Source organism: Ambystoma mexicanum, chromosome 4p (genome assembly GCF_040938575.1).
Source record: "Ambystoma mexicanum isolate Mex_15411 chromosome 4p, UKY_AmexF1_1, whole genome shotgun sequence".
Lineage (NCBI taxonomy): Eukaryota > Metazoa > Chordata > Amphibia > Caudata > Ambystomatidae > Ambystoma > Ambystoma mexicanum.
The window spans coordinates 1,256,291,791-1,256,308,129 of NC_090927.1; the positions used below are offsets into that span (position 1 = coordinate 1,256,291,791).

The 16,339-nt window shown below is 46.2% G+C and overlaps 1 protein-coding gene across 2 annotated transcripts in view; it reads left to right on the plus strand.

Moving 5' to 3' along the window:
• The window catches only part of NUP133 (nucleoporin 133), a 1,444,728-nt gene that overhangs the window by 52,652 nt on the left and 1,375,737 nt on the right, over positions 1–16,339 (plus strand). The gene's annotated exons all lie outside the window — the stretch shown is intronic.

Below are 16,339 nucleotides of genomic sequence, written 5' to 3' on the forward strand. Positions count from 1 at the left end.
CATGACTCGCTCCATGCTGGCAGAGCCTTGATACCTCGAGTGCAGCCAGTTGTTTCCTGCCTTTAGCGTATTTTGATATTATTGTGCTTGAAACTTTTATAAGCTCTGCGGGAGGTAGGCTAGATTGAAAGCAAGTTCTTCATTTTAGGTTAGATTGCAAAGTGTGTATTTGCTAAGTTCATGCTCATTGTTCACTCCCTGCCACTGTGCCGTTTACTTAATTGCCTACAAGTTACGCGTGACCATGAGCCTCTTATATCCACCTCGTTCGAGGCTGTGAAAATAGACCTGTGTCTCTTCCCTGCTGCTGCTCTGCTCATGACTCCTCTGCTATGTACTCTTCCCCAGCCCTGCAGGCCTCGATGGACAGGCAATTCTGCTTTTCTTCCCCTTTACTTGGGCCTTATATGTATGAACATGGTTTCCCAGCCCATGTGTGTGCGTGTCATATCCGCTATCTGGAAGAGTTGGGCCTAGAGCTTACCGTGTCACACTGTGTTCGCTGAGATTAGGTCTCCTATGTAAGGCTCCGTTAGGTGGGTGTTTGCACCTGTCACTGAGACTTTTGTACTCGTTCAGAGACTGCTTCCACTGTCTTCTATGGTCCTTGGCTTTGCGAAGAGACAGATCTGTCACTTGTTACTTCATAGCCTTGCATATGTGCACCACGCTTCTATTCGTGTCTGCCTATTTCCTGTCCTTGAATCCTTATCAGATATAACACTCAATGGTGTGAAGTCAACGCTCTCACATACTGAAATGGGCAGCTCTCTGCTGTTTGCTGTTTGTGGTTTGCTCATCTGCCAGAACAGGAAAGCACCACTTCCTGGACTTTGGTTAGGCCAAGAAATATTCTTCCAGCAAGCGTGCACACTAGCCTTCTGTGTAAAAGGTGTGCTGTATGTTAGACGACCATTCTTCGGCTATCAATGGCTGCAGGCCTGCATGAGATATGGAAAAAAGCTGTCATCTACATTTGTCATTGTTTCACTCGCTACAGGCTACGTGGGATGTGAAAAGTTGTCTTAAATTAGGCTTGTTTTCATGTCACCCCGCTGAAGACAGTTTGTCAAAGTTTTGTAGCACTGTGAAGCTGTCATTAAACTTTCTAGGAGCTACATTTGCAAAACAGGCTGCCTATATTGGTGTAAAAAATAACGCTTATACATCCTAGTACTGGTGAGTATTCATTACTGCATGAAAAGTAAACCAGTTGTTTGATTAAAAAATACATGAACGTCTAAACACATATTGTAGGTGCTACAACAAATCAAAATAAACGACTGCATCACACTTCAAAAACAGCGATTATGGCCAACACAAGCATAAATTACTTGTATTTCACAGTGTGGTATTCCGGATAAATCCAATATATTGCAACTGGAGCTAGCTAAGGATGCATGAATGAATGCATGTATTTAATGTGAGGTATTTAGGTTAATTCAAACTCCTTACTGGCAATAGTTTCAAGGTAAAACAATGGATTCTTTGAGAATACATTAGCAATTAACAACCAGCATAGCTTGGCTCCTGACTTTGACCCAATGCGCTCTAGACTGTGCAATCCTGAGCGTGTGACCACACGTGTACAGTCCACAGTTTCAGTTGGTGTTACCAATATGAGTGCCTTTGTCACCCACAGTGATTTGCAAGTAGAGGTCGGTCATCCAATACGTACATATGCTATGTGCACAAACTTGTACTTTCAGTTATAATGCAGTATATTTTCAGTTCTGTGGATCCTGATTGTGATCCCAGCAGTGGCAGATTCTGCAGAATTTCAGGTTTTCTGAATTCAGGGTTTGCTGATAACCTTCTTTTGATATGCGTTAGGAAGCAAAGTGGTGAAGGAAGCAAAATGTGCATGTCAGATTTCTGCAAGGACATGGGCATTCGCTCCTTATGCCATGCACTCCTGGAACCAGAGGTACCCATCACTTGTCTCGCTTGTGTAAGCTTTCTGGGATTCAGGGTTTGAGAGTAGGTAAGTTTGATCTTGAATCAGGCTTTGCGACTGGGTGCTCAGCTGCTTCCTTTGCTGGTGTGTTGGTCTCACGGGAGAAATCTGGACATAGTCGTCGCTTTTGTCGTTCTTTGAGCGGTTTCCTTTTCCTTGGCATGCTCCCATGATGAGGCATGGCTTCAAGAGGGGGGGAGAGGGGATGTGTTTCAATAAAATCATAAAACACTTGAGGGAAGAATCTCTGGATGCCACACACGTCTCTGTGCACTGACAACGTTTTGGCCAGTCTGGTATGCCATAGTGCAAGTCTGGATGATGAGACTTTGACCCCCACATTCTTGGCAAGAAGTGATTCCTTGGCACACACTGATACCGTCGACTTCTTCCTGATCAATGAGAAAATTCAATGTTTTTTAAATTGAGCACATTGCTGGTACCCAAGGCCTCTGCATAGCTCAGCTCTGAACCGAAAACGAGTTGCTTCAAGGCTCTTCATGTTGCGAACATTCATGTTTCAGTTTCTACAGCAACACAAAAGACAGTTTCCAAATATTAGCAGCAGTCCACAACCCCAAGCACTTGGCGAATAAGTCAGTGTTTTAATCAACGTGTCCAGCGTGGTCAGCCCATTTCTAAGAGCTTTTGTGGCCAACATGGTAACCACAGAAAAACCAGTATTGAGCCCAGTCAACTGTGAGCTGCCAATTAAAGAGTATGTGACCTCTTCCATTGTATCCTTGGAGGCCAGTAGAGATGCAATCTGTTTGATCACTGCAGAGTGTGCTTCAAGATAAGACTCTGCTGCACACTTGTAGATGCATGTTTTTTGCAGTCGTGCCATATGCCAGCTCAATTTTGGATATTCTAATTGTCTTAATTTGGAACTTGGCCAGTGTAGGAATCTGAATTGGTATGGCCTAGGTGGATTCAGAATGAACCCACAGCACTTTAACTTGTGTACGCACAGTAACCAGGGTTGGAACCCCCATTGAAACATAACATGACTCATTGCACCAGATATGAGCCATTAGATAAGCTGTCTACTTGACTGTGAAAAATGCAATTGGTGCATGTGATGGAGGAGGATGACACTGATGGCCTGAACAAAAACGTTTTTTATAATAATAAAGAAATCAAGGAAATCTAAGCGTAGAAAGTTCCAGACTTGTCTCAGTCTCTTGAAAACCCTTTCCTTGGGCTTTTGTAATAAGGGTGGAAAAGAAGGACACGGATCTCAATCTTCATAATCCCAGCGTGGCTCCTGCGTTGCGCCTTCCTCTGTGGAACGTCCATTCTGAAAGAAGCAGGAAGAACATCACACAGTCTGTCTTTACTGTTGGGCTTATAAAAGGAACTGGTGTGGCACCAGCCAATCATAGACCAGCAATGGGAAAAAAAAAGTTTCCCCAGTCTGTGTTTTTCCACGATGCGTCACAGTATGGCCCAGACATACAACCCAACACTCTGCAAGCGGTAGAGGACAGCTCTCCGTGAACAACCAGCAAGCATTCTGATGCGGGCAGCAGCATATTTCGCCACATGTGTATCTGAAACGCAGCGGGTAGAGCTAGGGGCTCATCCTCGCCTCAGGCGAAATGGCAGAGTCCACGTGGTTCCCAGGGCTAGGGTGAGCATATGTGGGCCAGTCTCCGACTGCTTCAGTGTCTGCCTCTCCTTCCCACGTCCCACACTGCAAGCCTCATTCCAGCTGCTCGCTTAACACACAGGAATCTGGTGTAGTCTGTCTAGGCAGCGTGGTCACTATTTCATCCGTGCTGCGACCCTCTCTCGGTAACTCTGGCAACACCGGCTTTGGCTGGGTCGTTCAGTTGGTAACACTTACTCCCCGGGTGACAGCCGGGTCATGGGGCTTGGCGGAGACTGCTTCCATTCCCTTGCACCCTTACAGTGCAACATGAAGTGTCCATTTAGTGTTGCTGTCACAGGAATTTACTGGCGGAGCATGCGCCTAAGGTATGTGCGTAGAGCCTCTGCAGTCACGTAATGACTACAGTCTCATTTCGGGACTTGAAGGTGACACGCATGTGAATACAGCACAACATAGTCTTCCCTGATCCAAGTGTCATTAACCAAGTGCACATTACCCCAGGAATGCAGTTCCTGACATACCATGGAAGGTGTCGTCTGAAGGGGAATATTTAACACACCATGCAAAATCCAGTTAGTCAATGCAAAATCCAATTAGTCAAGCCTGGTCCCCAGGCAGATGATACTGCAAAACTCTTTGTAAGTACACTAAGCAACAAGAATGTAGAGCCTGACATTGCCTGGCGTACTGCCACCTTGGATAAGTTAAGTGCATTTTTTGTTCTGGCCATGAAATTAAATTCCCATCTGGGACTCCTCTGCTAAGAGTGTCCAGAAAATCTGTAACCACAGAAAGACTTACTGCGGGTACTTGGTCACTTCTAATCATATACTAGTCATTTTGAACCAGTCCCACTACATCTGTAATGACATCTCTTACCGCATAGAAGCCCTGCTCTAGCGCTTGATCATTAGAATCTGATGCATGAAATCCTAGCCGCACTTCCTCACTTTGTCTGCAGGAAATGCATTATTGCTTGTGACCAAGTGTATGTTCTACCTGTTATGGATGCTTGTCCCACCTCACAAGGTACTCTAGGGTCAGAGATGGTGCAGGTAGCTGCTCTCCTGACACATGCACCTCAGACCAGTAGCTGACTGCACGATAGCTGTCCAATTCTCTTCTTTTATGAAGTTATCTAGAGATTGTCACCTCACTTAGGTGATACTGCAAAAGCGTTCCTTGGCACAGTTTACCTATGGCTATAGCCTGTGTCGGGGAAGTGTTCTGGGAATTCCAAGCTCTATATTGGACCACACTTGTTACTACTTTTCTTTTATTGCATTAATTGGCTTGCACCGCCCATAATGCAGGTCTCCCTGATGCATAAGTAATGTGCTTGGTGCCATTGCGTTCTTTTTTTTTTTTTCTCTATAGGATGCGCTCCAGAACTCGCCAAAGTTCATATTACGGCAAGTGGGCTGGAACTGCAAAATTTTTAAAAAAAGACACCAAATGTGGTAATCTACATCCCATGTCTAACGTGTGAACACCTTTTGATTTGCCTTATCTGTTGACCTCAAGTAGACCACAGAGGGACAGTTTCCCGCCATGTTTGTTCAGTCATGTTTGAAAAGTATTCTCTGTCAAAAACGAGTGAATCTGCAACATACATGTGTTGTGCATCATGTGGCTCTCTTGGGAATATATACTGATTTTCAAACATGTAATCCCCTGCTTGGTCTCAGTGAAATGTATGGAAATGTGTTTGGAATTCAGGACTATCAGTGGTTTGAAAAGGCACTGCACAGTGTTCCCAGAAAGTGTATTTGGGCCACAGGATGGGCTCACGTTTGACAAGTAGAAAGGCATTGTAATATCACACATAACACACGATCCTCCACGTTATCAAAAATGCATTTTGCGCAAGTGTCTGGAGCCTGGTTCTTAACAGTACTCTATGTTCTGGACACAGGATTACGTGGGTGCAAACAATCTGGATTCATCAATCACAGAAAAAGTGTTTCAGCTGCTTGGCTGGGCCATTAAATGTCTTAAACGATGGCATCCACACATGACCCATGGCTAGAGGAAACCTTTGTGTTGAGGCTGGAGTTCCTGGCTCTTGGAGCTCTCTTTTCTCTAACGTGTGAAGAACTTAAATGCTTTAGAACAACTTCTTTGCTTGCAGGTGGAGTGGAAACCTTGCTCAAAAAAGTCAGTGAGATGAGGAACACAGTGAGGCTCAGCTACAGTAGAAGGAAATATACTGCCAGCATTATATAACGCCGTTTCAGAAAGTCTATCCAAAAGAATTCTTTCATTACTTTAGCAACAAGAAAGGCTTTCTCTTTCCAGATTGGCAGACCTGCAGTACTTTCCTTAACTGTGGAGTTGTAGTCAAGAGTGGCATATTATTCCTCATCTTGACCGCCAATCATTTGTCGGATCTCCAGCTCTTCTTCTGCGGGCTCCTCAACTGGAAGAGGAGGATTCCATGGAAACATTGCAGTAACCATCTGGAGCGGCATGTCGGGTGATCCACAGAAACTTGTCTGATACCTCTCTTGGGTGGTGTTGCAGGCAGGACAGCAGTTCTGGAACCTTTCACTCTGATTACTTGCACTGCTGGTCTGTGAGACGGGCCAAACAGTGTCTTATGATCTTCTCCAGGACCCAATCTCCTGCTTTGAGAGTGGTCTCAGGACGGGCCTCAGCAGCTTCCACCTGGAGGGATTCCCTCAGCAGCATTGTTGCCAGCAGTTGCTCTTGCCTAAAGAGTGGGCTGGGGAGAGTGTGCCAATCGGGCATAAACGTCTTTCTCCCAAACAAGAGTTCGAATGGAGTCTTACCGTTGCATAGAGACTGGCATGGTACATTATTTAAACTTCTGGTCACTAGAGGCACGTGGTCCACCCTGTTACCCCCTCCCCATTGAAAGGATGCATTAATTCAGACACGCTTTTATGGACTGACTGGCCCGTTTGATAATCCCATTTGTTTCAGTACGAAAAGGATGGGAATAGTGCAGCTCTGTTCCCCACGCCTCTAATGCCTTTCTCAGGGCCTGCCCTGCGAAAGCTGGACCATTATCAGCATGGAACGTTTGAGTTGCTGTCATGGCTGCCACACCCCAGAGAGCCTGCATGACTGATTTGCGGTCGGCTCATTTGATGAAACACCCAGGTGAATCTAGTGCAAGAATCCACTTTTATTAGACTACATTTGTGCTTATTTATTGCTGGTAGGCCTATATGATCCAGATATTGAATCTCAAAAGGCTATGTTGCCTTTCTTAAAGGAGCTTCTTTAAGTTTTTTGGTTTGGTCCACAGTTGTCTTCAGACATGTGTCACAGTTCAGTATGTATACTTTAACCTGTTACCTTAGTTTTGGCCTCCAATGCCGGTCAAGGAGTAGCTGTGCAGTTGCAGTAACCCCAAAATGGGTAGATGCAAGTACAGCATCTGTGGCTGCAATCAGCTTTTCCCTGTATGCTCTATTGGGGATTCATCTTTGAATAGTATTCCCTTTTTATATACGAATTGTGACTACTGCTTTATTATTCTCAATGTCATAAATGTAATTACTTGGGAAACCTTTCGGCCTATGTATAATACCTAAAGAAGCTTTTTATTTCCTCATCCATTGCAGTTGCTGAGGGAGTTGTGGCTGCTATGTTTTTCTCACTGTGCGCTCTTTGGCATGTGCATCTGCCAATGCATTGCCAGTGCTATGAATGTGCCCTTTAGTATGTGCTCTTGTGTGCCTCACCCATAGATATGATATGGCATTTGTAACGCGCCTATACACAAGTATACGTGTAGCAAAGGGTAAGTCTGTTTAAGGTCCCAAACGTGTTTCCAGAGTTGCCTGGAAGCAATAGTTTTATGCCCAATGTCTCTAAAGTCATTTTGAATCCACCAATGCAAAGGAGTGTTATAAGCCGTGACCATGTAATCTGAGACTACTAGTGTGGGCTTCCCTGAGTCTGCTTGGCGCAATGCAAGCAGCAATCCATGCAATTCAGTGGTCTTGGCAGATATGTCTCCCAGATGCTTTGTTGCAATATCAGTATGTATAAATGCGTCTTCATGTGCAAAATGTCTTACCACTGCTGCACGTGCACATGTTTGGAACATGTTTCCAATAGCTGGTATGGCAGAGCATCACCGTAAATTTTGAAAAAATCAAACGATGGCATGTCGGGCAGTGAGGTGTCCGGTCTATGTTGTCCAAGTCAATACACTCATTCTTTGTAATTCTGCCTTATAATGATACTTTACATCTGGAGCATGCTGGATGCTCACCATTGAATCCATCTGGCATGTAGTGCGTTTGCATTGGGCACGCTAACTTTTGTGGCTGCCTCAAATTGAGCTAACAGTGTATTTGCTGCAAACGGCCGTTCCTTCTGAATGATCATCTCAACTGAAGACAGAATTTTTTTCTCAGGTGTAAATCTAAAATCGGGTTTGGAATATACATGTGACATATATGCAATTGGTTTAGTCTTCCCCTAGATTGCAAACTGTGCATGTGAAAGCATCATCTCCCACCAACAGGTTTATTTCTAAGTCTTTTTTTCTGTATTTCTGTCTTGGAAAGGACAATTTTGAGTCATTAATGAGTACATATGGTGCAGAATGCGAGTGTGCTCTGGCAATCAATCGGCTGCTTTGAAATTCAGTTTTATTAAAGCATAGAATGGTTTCACTAGCTCGGCAAAATTAGACACCAGATCTGCTAAAATTCAAAAGCCCAAAAATCGCCTGCAATTGCCTAAGTGTGTTAGCCGGCCGTATCTTGGCAAACTTCTCAAGAAAATCTGTTGACAAGCCTCTGCCCTCACCTGAAAGAGTGAATCCCAAGAAGGTAACCTCACGATGAGCTATTCTTGATTTCCTGAAGATAATCAGTTACCCTTTTGCTGCCTATGTGTGAATGACTAAGTCTGCTTGTTGCAAGTGTTCGTTGAGATTCTCATGGGTGATGTAAATAACATTTACATATTGGCAACAGTTAGGAACCTCTGCGAGCAAACTCTGTATTCTACTTGAGAATGTGCTGGGCAAATTCTTTTCCCCCTGCATTATTCTAGTGAATTGGAAATGCGTTCCCTTTAAAAGTGAATGCAGTGTATTTCTGGCTTTCTACACTTAAAGGTTGTATGAAATAGCCATTGTCTAGATCAATTTTTGTTTTATATTTGCATCTGTGTAAATTGGCTAGAAGTCCAGAACTGTGTTGGTTTTGGACTGCCTCGATCTTACAATGTGCATTCAAAATTCTAAAATCCACAATAAAACGATCAGTACCATTAGGTTTTAAAACAGGGAGCACCGGACTGTTAATTGGGCTTTATATATGATTATCCCCTGGTCCATTAGTTTGTCCACTATGGTTTGCATGTGGGCAATTGCTTGTGGCTTGACTGGATACTGCCTCTGTGGTGGGGGTGGTTTCAGTACTGGAATCGCATGCGCTGGACATTCCCGATCATGCCCCACATGATTTTTAAACTGCTGCCAGCACTGCCCAGTCTCGTGCATATTTTGGAGATGTAGTGAAGGCCAAAACAGTGCTTCAATCTCTTTTGTGTTGTTCACCTTCCAGCTGAATGGTTACAAAATACATTTCATTATTTGCTAATGTCTGCCCAGTGGGTGTAGTCATTTGTGCATTTCTGTGTGCTTTTGTATGCTCCAACAGTGCCTTGTGGCTGCATTCAAATATGGAAACATCAGACCCAGTGTCTTAACAGGAGCTCTATCCAATCAGTGTGTTCCTTAGTCTTGGGAATGATTCGATGAGTGTGTGGGATCTGCATTCTGTGAAACTTGTAGGGCTGCCGTGTGTTTTTTCTCAACTTTCATGTTCTTCCCCTCAGTTTTAGAATGATCTGGCATCCTTGCCTCCGAGGAAGGAGAGGCTCTTTTTTCAATAAGGGTAGAATTATGCTGTCAACCATTTGATAATTATTGGATGCTATGGACAAGCCTAAGTTCATGGCGGCAGCAGCGCCCTGTGTTCCCATAATGTCTGCCAATATTAATGCCAGCAATGTGATAGATGGCGTGCCGATCAGCTGTAAATAAAGCAAGCTATAAATTGAGATCCAACTGTCACAGTTCGCTAAAGGTGGTGTTCAGCCAGAGGGAAGGAACATGGCTAGTGCCCTATGCCAGTGCTGTGGTGTAACGTGGGGATAGGCGGCTTGCAGCTGTCCTAGCTTTTCTGAATACCACTTGGGTATGTCCTCATTTCTGGAAGGGCAAGACTCTAATATAATTCTCAATGTCTGTAGCTGCACTCCTCCTGCATCTGTCTGTCCTAGTGACTGCTGGGCAGGCGCTAAGCCTTCCTGGCAGCATATTGCAATGCAAGGTTAGGCATGATGTCAAAATGTGTAGCTAGTAGTTCATCTGTTTGTAAAAAGGGGCCTCTTTGCGGTTTGGATGAAACTGGGATAGAAATTCTAGTGACAGGTTGGTTGTGGCCAACGGTCCATGTCTAGCATCTGTTTGTGGATAAACTAGATTACCTGCGTACCAGTTGACATGATTTGTATGTGTTAAAGACAAATCGGGAAACTGGTAGGGGTGATATTGGATGGTGTTTAAATTTCCCCTTATCAGGAGAGTTGCATACACCTTATTTACCTTGCTAGTTGGGGGTTTTTAAGTAAGTAAAGAGCGATTTTGGCGGGTAGCTCCCTAGTTGGCCTATCGCTGCTGTGAAGTTGGTATTAACTGCCTGACAGTGAGATGCTCTAAGCCATTCGAACAGCACCGTCCTACAATGGATGGGAATATTGATTTCCTGATGGGCCATCTTCTGTACTCACCTAACCTCTTTTGATTAACCCCTTAAGTGCCAAGGGCGAGGTATCACGTCCTTGGAATTCCCTCCAGAATGCCAAGGACGAGATAGCTCGTCCTTTTTGGCACTTCGTTTTGTGTGATCCCTGCAAAGCAGGGATCACACAAAACTGCAATACAACCCCTATGCTATGTCAGGGGGGAGGTCCCCCCTCACTGCCAGGGGGCTGGATTACCTTCAGTTTTACGTCTGCGTGCGTAAAGCAGGCCGACGTGAAAGTAATTTTTACTGCAGCAGCCATTTTTCGGGCTGCTGCATTGAAAATAAAAGGCGAGTGTTCACCTTTCTCCCCCTCGGTCTCCGTCTGTATTTCAAGCCAGAGATCGAGGGATGCATCGTTGGAAAGGGGAGTTTCTCCCCTTTCCAAGGACATCATTTGCAGGCTGCTCGATCCGCGGGCAGCAATGCCCACTAGACACCAGGGATGTTGAATACGGGGGGGGGGGGAGGTGGGGGCCTCGCCCCCCCCACCAGCCCCCATAGCATGGGGGCACATATGTGTACAACCCTGGGGGCAGATGGCTGATCAAAAGAGAAACAAAAGGAAATCAACGGGGGTTGGGGGGTGTTTCGCTGGGATATTTATGCGCCCTGAAATGGTGGTGGCCCTCCCACACCAAGTGGAAAGGGGGTGGCCACCCCTTGTAGCCCTCCCTGGGGGCAGATTTATGCCCCCAGGCAGAAGTACATGAGGTGGACCCCCATCCAATTGGGGCGTGGGGGCCACCAGGAATAAGTGTGCAGAACCCCAAAGGATGGGGGCAAAATAAAATAAAAAAAATGAAAAGAAAAAAATAAATAAGGGAATTTTGGGTGGGAGTGGGGGGGCCTTTAGCCACCAGGGATTTTTTTTTACAGAAAAGGGGGTGGCCCTCTCCCCCTCGCCCCAAGGGGAACTGGGGGCACCCCTTGTAGCCCTCCCTGGGGGCAGATATCTGCTCCTAGGAAGGGGCATCTGACCACAGGGAGGGCAGAATGAGATGCCCTCCTGCGTTTGGTGTGTGGGGGGGTAGAGGGTCACCCCCATTACATTAGAAAATTACCTGGCAGTTTAGGGTGCCCCTCAGCCCGCCCTAAAGTGTAGTGTACCATTTTCCATTTTTTTTCTTTGTTTACAAAACTTGCCTTGGCGCAGAGGGGCACATTGGTGTGCCAATCTGGCCCCAGGGTGACCAAACCTTACTGCCCCACCCACCGCGGGCCCTGTCCCACACATTCTTGGTGGCCCTCTTCACCCCCCCCCCCCAAATGGAGGGGGGTGTACCTCACGCAGCCGTTTGTCGGAGGCCCAGGGAGGCCTGCATGAGGTGCCCCTGCCAACCAACCTTTTGGGGTGAGGGGGGGAGAGGGCCATCAACAATTGTGGGACAAGCCCCCCAGTGGGTGGGGCAGTAAGATTTGGGCACCCCGGGGCCAGATTGGCACACCAATGTGCCCCTCTGCGCCAAGGGGAGTTGGGTTACCAAAGGAAAAAAGTGAAAATGGTGGAACGCATTTTAGGGGGGGCTGTGGGGCACCCCAAAGGGATGGGGAATTTTGTAATGGGAATGGGGCTTTGACCCCCCCCCTCCTCCCCCCCAACCGCAATGGAGTGGGTGCTATGTCATGCAGCTCTCCCTGGGACCAGATATCTGCTCCTAGGAAGGGACGCCTGAGCTCAGGACAGCCCCCCCTTTTCTGCCCCCAGGGCTACATTTTGCTGGTGTGAACTTAGGTCACACATTTTTCTTTTGTTTTGTTTACAGTTTTTTTCTACGCGAGCAGCTGCAACGTTATGCGAGTATTGTTTTTTATTATTCTATGGTTAGGGCCCACTGTCAGTGGGGTGGGTGAGACTGGGGCTGGATTGTTGGTGGTGTGGGTGGGAATGGGCCGTCTGGGCAGATATGTTGGTGGGCTACGACACAATTGTAGGGGCAGGCCACAAATTGCTCCCCATGCCAGCAGAACATTGGTGTTTCCCTGGGAGCGGATCCCTCCCATGTGGTTTGTCCGTCTGCAAGCCCAGGCGCCACCTCTGGCTGTGCTACGTTACAGATTGTTACCTCCGGGGAGGAATGGGGATCCTGCTGGGGCTCCCTGGAGCTGCTGCTGTGCTTAGGGGACGGTACACCCACATGGTACATGGATGTCCAAGGCCAGGGACATCACCTCCAACTGTCCTGGAGTTGCGGCTGGGCTGCATTACAGCTTTTCCCTTCGGGGAGGTATTGGCACTCCCCTGGTGGGGAGAAGCTGTAACGCAGGGCAGCCAGGGCTCCAGCAAAGTCGGCGGTAATATCCCTGGCCTTGGGCACCCTTCTCCCATGTGGGTCTTTGCCGAGGGTTCTGGGTAATAAATTCTGGCCCGATTTGCGCAAGGCAGACCTCTGTGGATTCTCACGGGTGTCCTCTTTTGGGAAATGCATGGGGTTCCCTGTTTCCCTTGCTGGCTATGACACCCTAGGCCCAAATCTGTAGGTTGAACAAAATGGGCTGTGCCGAAAGGCTTGGGGTTACTAGTGGGTTACCCTTTTCTTTTGCGCCCCCGGCAGGTGCACCCACACATGTGAGGTACTGTTTTAATCGGGACACGTGCGGGGACGCAGGAAGGTAGGCCATGTGTTGGGGGTGTGTTTCGGAGGGTGGCCATTGCGAAATGTCTGAGAATTGTCTTCATCTCCATCCAATTTCAGACACATTTCCCTGTGTCCACTCACCGAAACACGTCGCCAACAACAGATGTCATACCTTCTCGTGTTCCCACAGGTGTCCCGACGAAAACGGTACCTCACATGTGTGCACCTACCGGGGGCGCAAAAGGAAAAGGGTAACCCACTGGTAACCCCAAGCCTTTCGCCACAGCACATTTTATTCATGTAGGCAACCTACAGATTTGGGCCTAGGGTGTCGAAGCCAGCAAGGAAAACAGGGAACCCCATGCATTTCCCAAAAGAGGACACCTGTGGGAATCCAGAGGTCTGCCTTGCGCGAAGCGGCTCAGAATTTATTACTCAGAACCCCAGACAAAGTGATCATTGTGTTTTTTCCCCATCAAATATTACACTTTGTCGGGGATTGTGGCTATTAAAAACTAGGGCAATTTGCACAAGGCCGACCTCTGTGGATTCCCACGGGTGTCCTCTTTTGGGAAATGCATGGGGTTTCCTGTTTTCCTTGCTGGCTTTGACACCCTAGGCCCAAATCTGTAGGTTGCCCACATGAACAAAATGGGCTGTGCCGAAAGGCTTGGGGTTACCAGTGGGTTACCCTTTTCCTTTTGCGCCCCCGGTAGGTGCACCCACACATGTGAGTTACCGTTTCTTTTCCCACATTTCAGACTTTGCGGGGGTGTCTGAGTAACAAATTCTGGGCTGATTTGCGCAAATCGTACCTCCTGAAGGTTTCCGCATTTCGGAAATGCCTGGGGTTCCCTGTTTTCCTTGGTGGCTTGGACACCTGAGGCCCATATCTGTATGGTGTGCTTGTCTGGACAAAGTGTGAAATTCAGATGTCATAACAAACTTGGGGTTACCTGTGTTTTAGGCTTTCCCCTCGGCACCCAGGTAGGTGCACCCACACATGAGGTACCGTTTTCATCGGTACACATGTGGAAACGCGGGAAGGTATAACATGTGTTGTGTTTATGTGGTTTTCATAACGTTTTGACCCATTTGCTGGTGCCCTTTGTCACACAACACTTAAATTTCCCAAATGTGCCCTACATTTAGTCGCTGCTTTAGGCACCATAACGTTTTGTAACCTGCACAAGTCACCTACCCTTGAAAAGGTCTGCCTGTGCTCTTTCAAAAAATGTATGCTTGCCGTTCCTCACCACATTGGTTTTCCTGATTTACACATGCTAAGTGCGTCTGTTCAGGCCATAAGCATAAAACTCCTGTGTACCATCGCTCAGTGTTTGGCTTGTGGTATTGCTTGTTTTGTAAAACACTACAGAAAATATGTGCTTTCCTAACTGCAAGAGTCGGGGGGGAATGTAGCAGAGCATTGCTTTTCTCAAAATTCATCATAGAAGCAATTGCCGTAACAAGCCAACCATGTCCAACAAATACCTTTTTTTTCGGTCATTTTCCCGCTTTTCCCCCAATCTATGGCATTTTCCCCTACCTAGTTGTTGCCTGACCTACGCAAATCACCCCTTCCTAAACTTGGAATTTTGTCTACATTTCAGAAATGTATGCCTTTCTGTCCTCCAGTTCGGCTTTCCTACCCTTTTCTTCCATTCCGTCTATGCATGTCCAATTGTCAAAATGGCCAAATTCGCCTTCCTCTCACAAAACAGTTGATAACCACATCAAAATATTTTTTTTTCGTTTCCACTCAACATGTTCTTGAAAGCCAGGAAATTGGGGAATTCAGCACAGCAAACCATTTGTTCCTTGCTCTTACAAGGGAAAAAACCACAGGCTTCTTTGTACATCATTTTATTGGCATTTTTTGAAAAAACACAACATTTTCACACTTTTTGCTTATTTTCTCTCAACCCCCTACAGCAAACTAGGATTCCTGGGTGGCGTTACGACCGCCTACATGTGGGGGAAAGAAGGTGCCAAATTTAGCTGAGATATCTCATGTAACAAAGTTACAAGGCATTGAATGGCCACATACCGAAATCACCAAAAAAGGCCTTGGCACTGGGGGGAAATACCCATGGCACTTAAAGGGTTATAAAGCTTTTTTAGATAAATATTTTTGCCCGTTCTGTTTATTGTGACTGGGGCATATTATTTTATTAGCAATGCTACGATCATCTCAAAGACGTCCCATCTGTGCCGATGCCACCTGGCTTAATTTCCTATGAGTTTGTCGTTACCGTGAGCCTCTAATCTCCACCTTGCTTGAGGCTGTGAAAATAGACACGTGATCATCCGTCATTTCTTGTCGGCATTCAGGCTCGGTCTCGGCGCTAAAAGATAGGCCTACCTAGGTTTGTGTGCTTACCAACATGATTAAACATATATAGCCAGGAATTGTAAAGTTCTTGGACTCAAAGAGATACCACTCTTGACGCATTACTCTGAATTATACACTTGACACAGGAGTTATGTTAATGTATTTAATACGACCCCCTATCTTCTGAGGGCTCTTATTCTCATCACACAAGCAAAAGCTGATATAACATCACACCAGTGAAAACGATTGCCATGTGGGCAATGTTTGAAGGAATTGTACGATCGGACCGGAAAAAAAAAGGTCTGAACACCAAAAGTTCGAACCTTTGGTGGTAGCATTGTAGGTAAATATATTAAAAAAGACTGCGGGGGTGTCCCCGGCAACACCCCGGGACACCCCTGCAGCACACCCGAAGAAAAAAAAGAAAAAGGACCCTGCAGTGCCGGTTCCCGATCACTGAAGTGAAAGGGAGCTGGCGCTGCAGGGACTCATTGTGTAAAAAAGGTAAGTAGGGTTTGTTTATGTTGGGGGTGTGGGTGGGGGAGTGTTGAGGGTGTGGAAGGGGGAGTGTTGTGGGTTTGGGTATGTAGGGGTTTTGAATGTATGTTCGAATGGGAAATGTGCAACCCTTTTGTGGTTCGCAGTCCGCGACGGAAAAATCCAGCGGATTCTGTTTTGAATAGATAAATAGAAGTGGTGGTTTTAGTTTAACAGCATGTGTAACCTTGGTCTTATGGAGCTATGCAGGTATCCAACAGGTCACACCCAAAATGTTTTGTTGTCAAGGGGTCTATGATATAATAGGGTGAGTACAACGTTATACATATGAATCGCAGACTACCTCCTTGTCCTGTATTTAACCCGTTTTTTAGACCCATTTCAGCTACAAACAGTTGAGACTCTTATCAACAGGCATAGACCAGACTCAAATCTTCGTGTTTTCACAAGGAAACCAGAATTTTATTAATTTCACAAAAAGTTTCCTTTGTTCAGAGCATATCGTTTTAAAAAACATATAAAACATCATGATTTTCATAATCACAATTGCTCTCA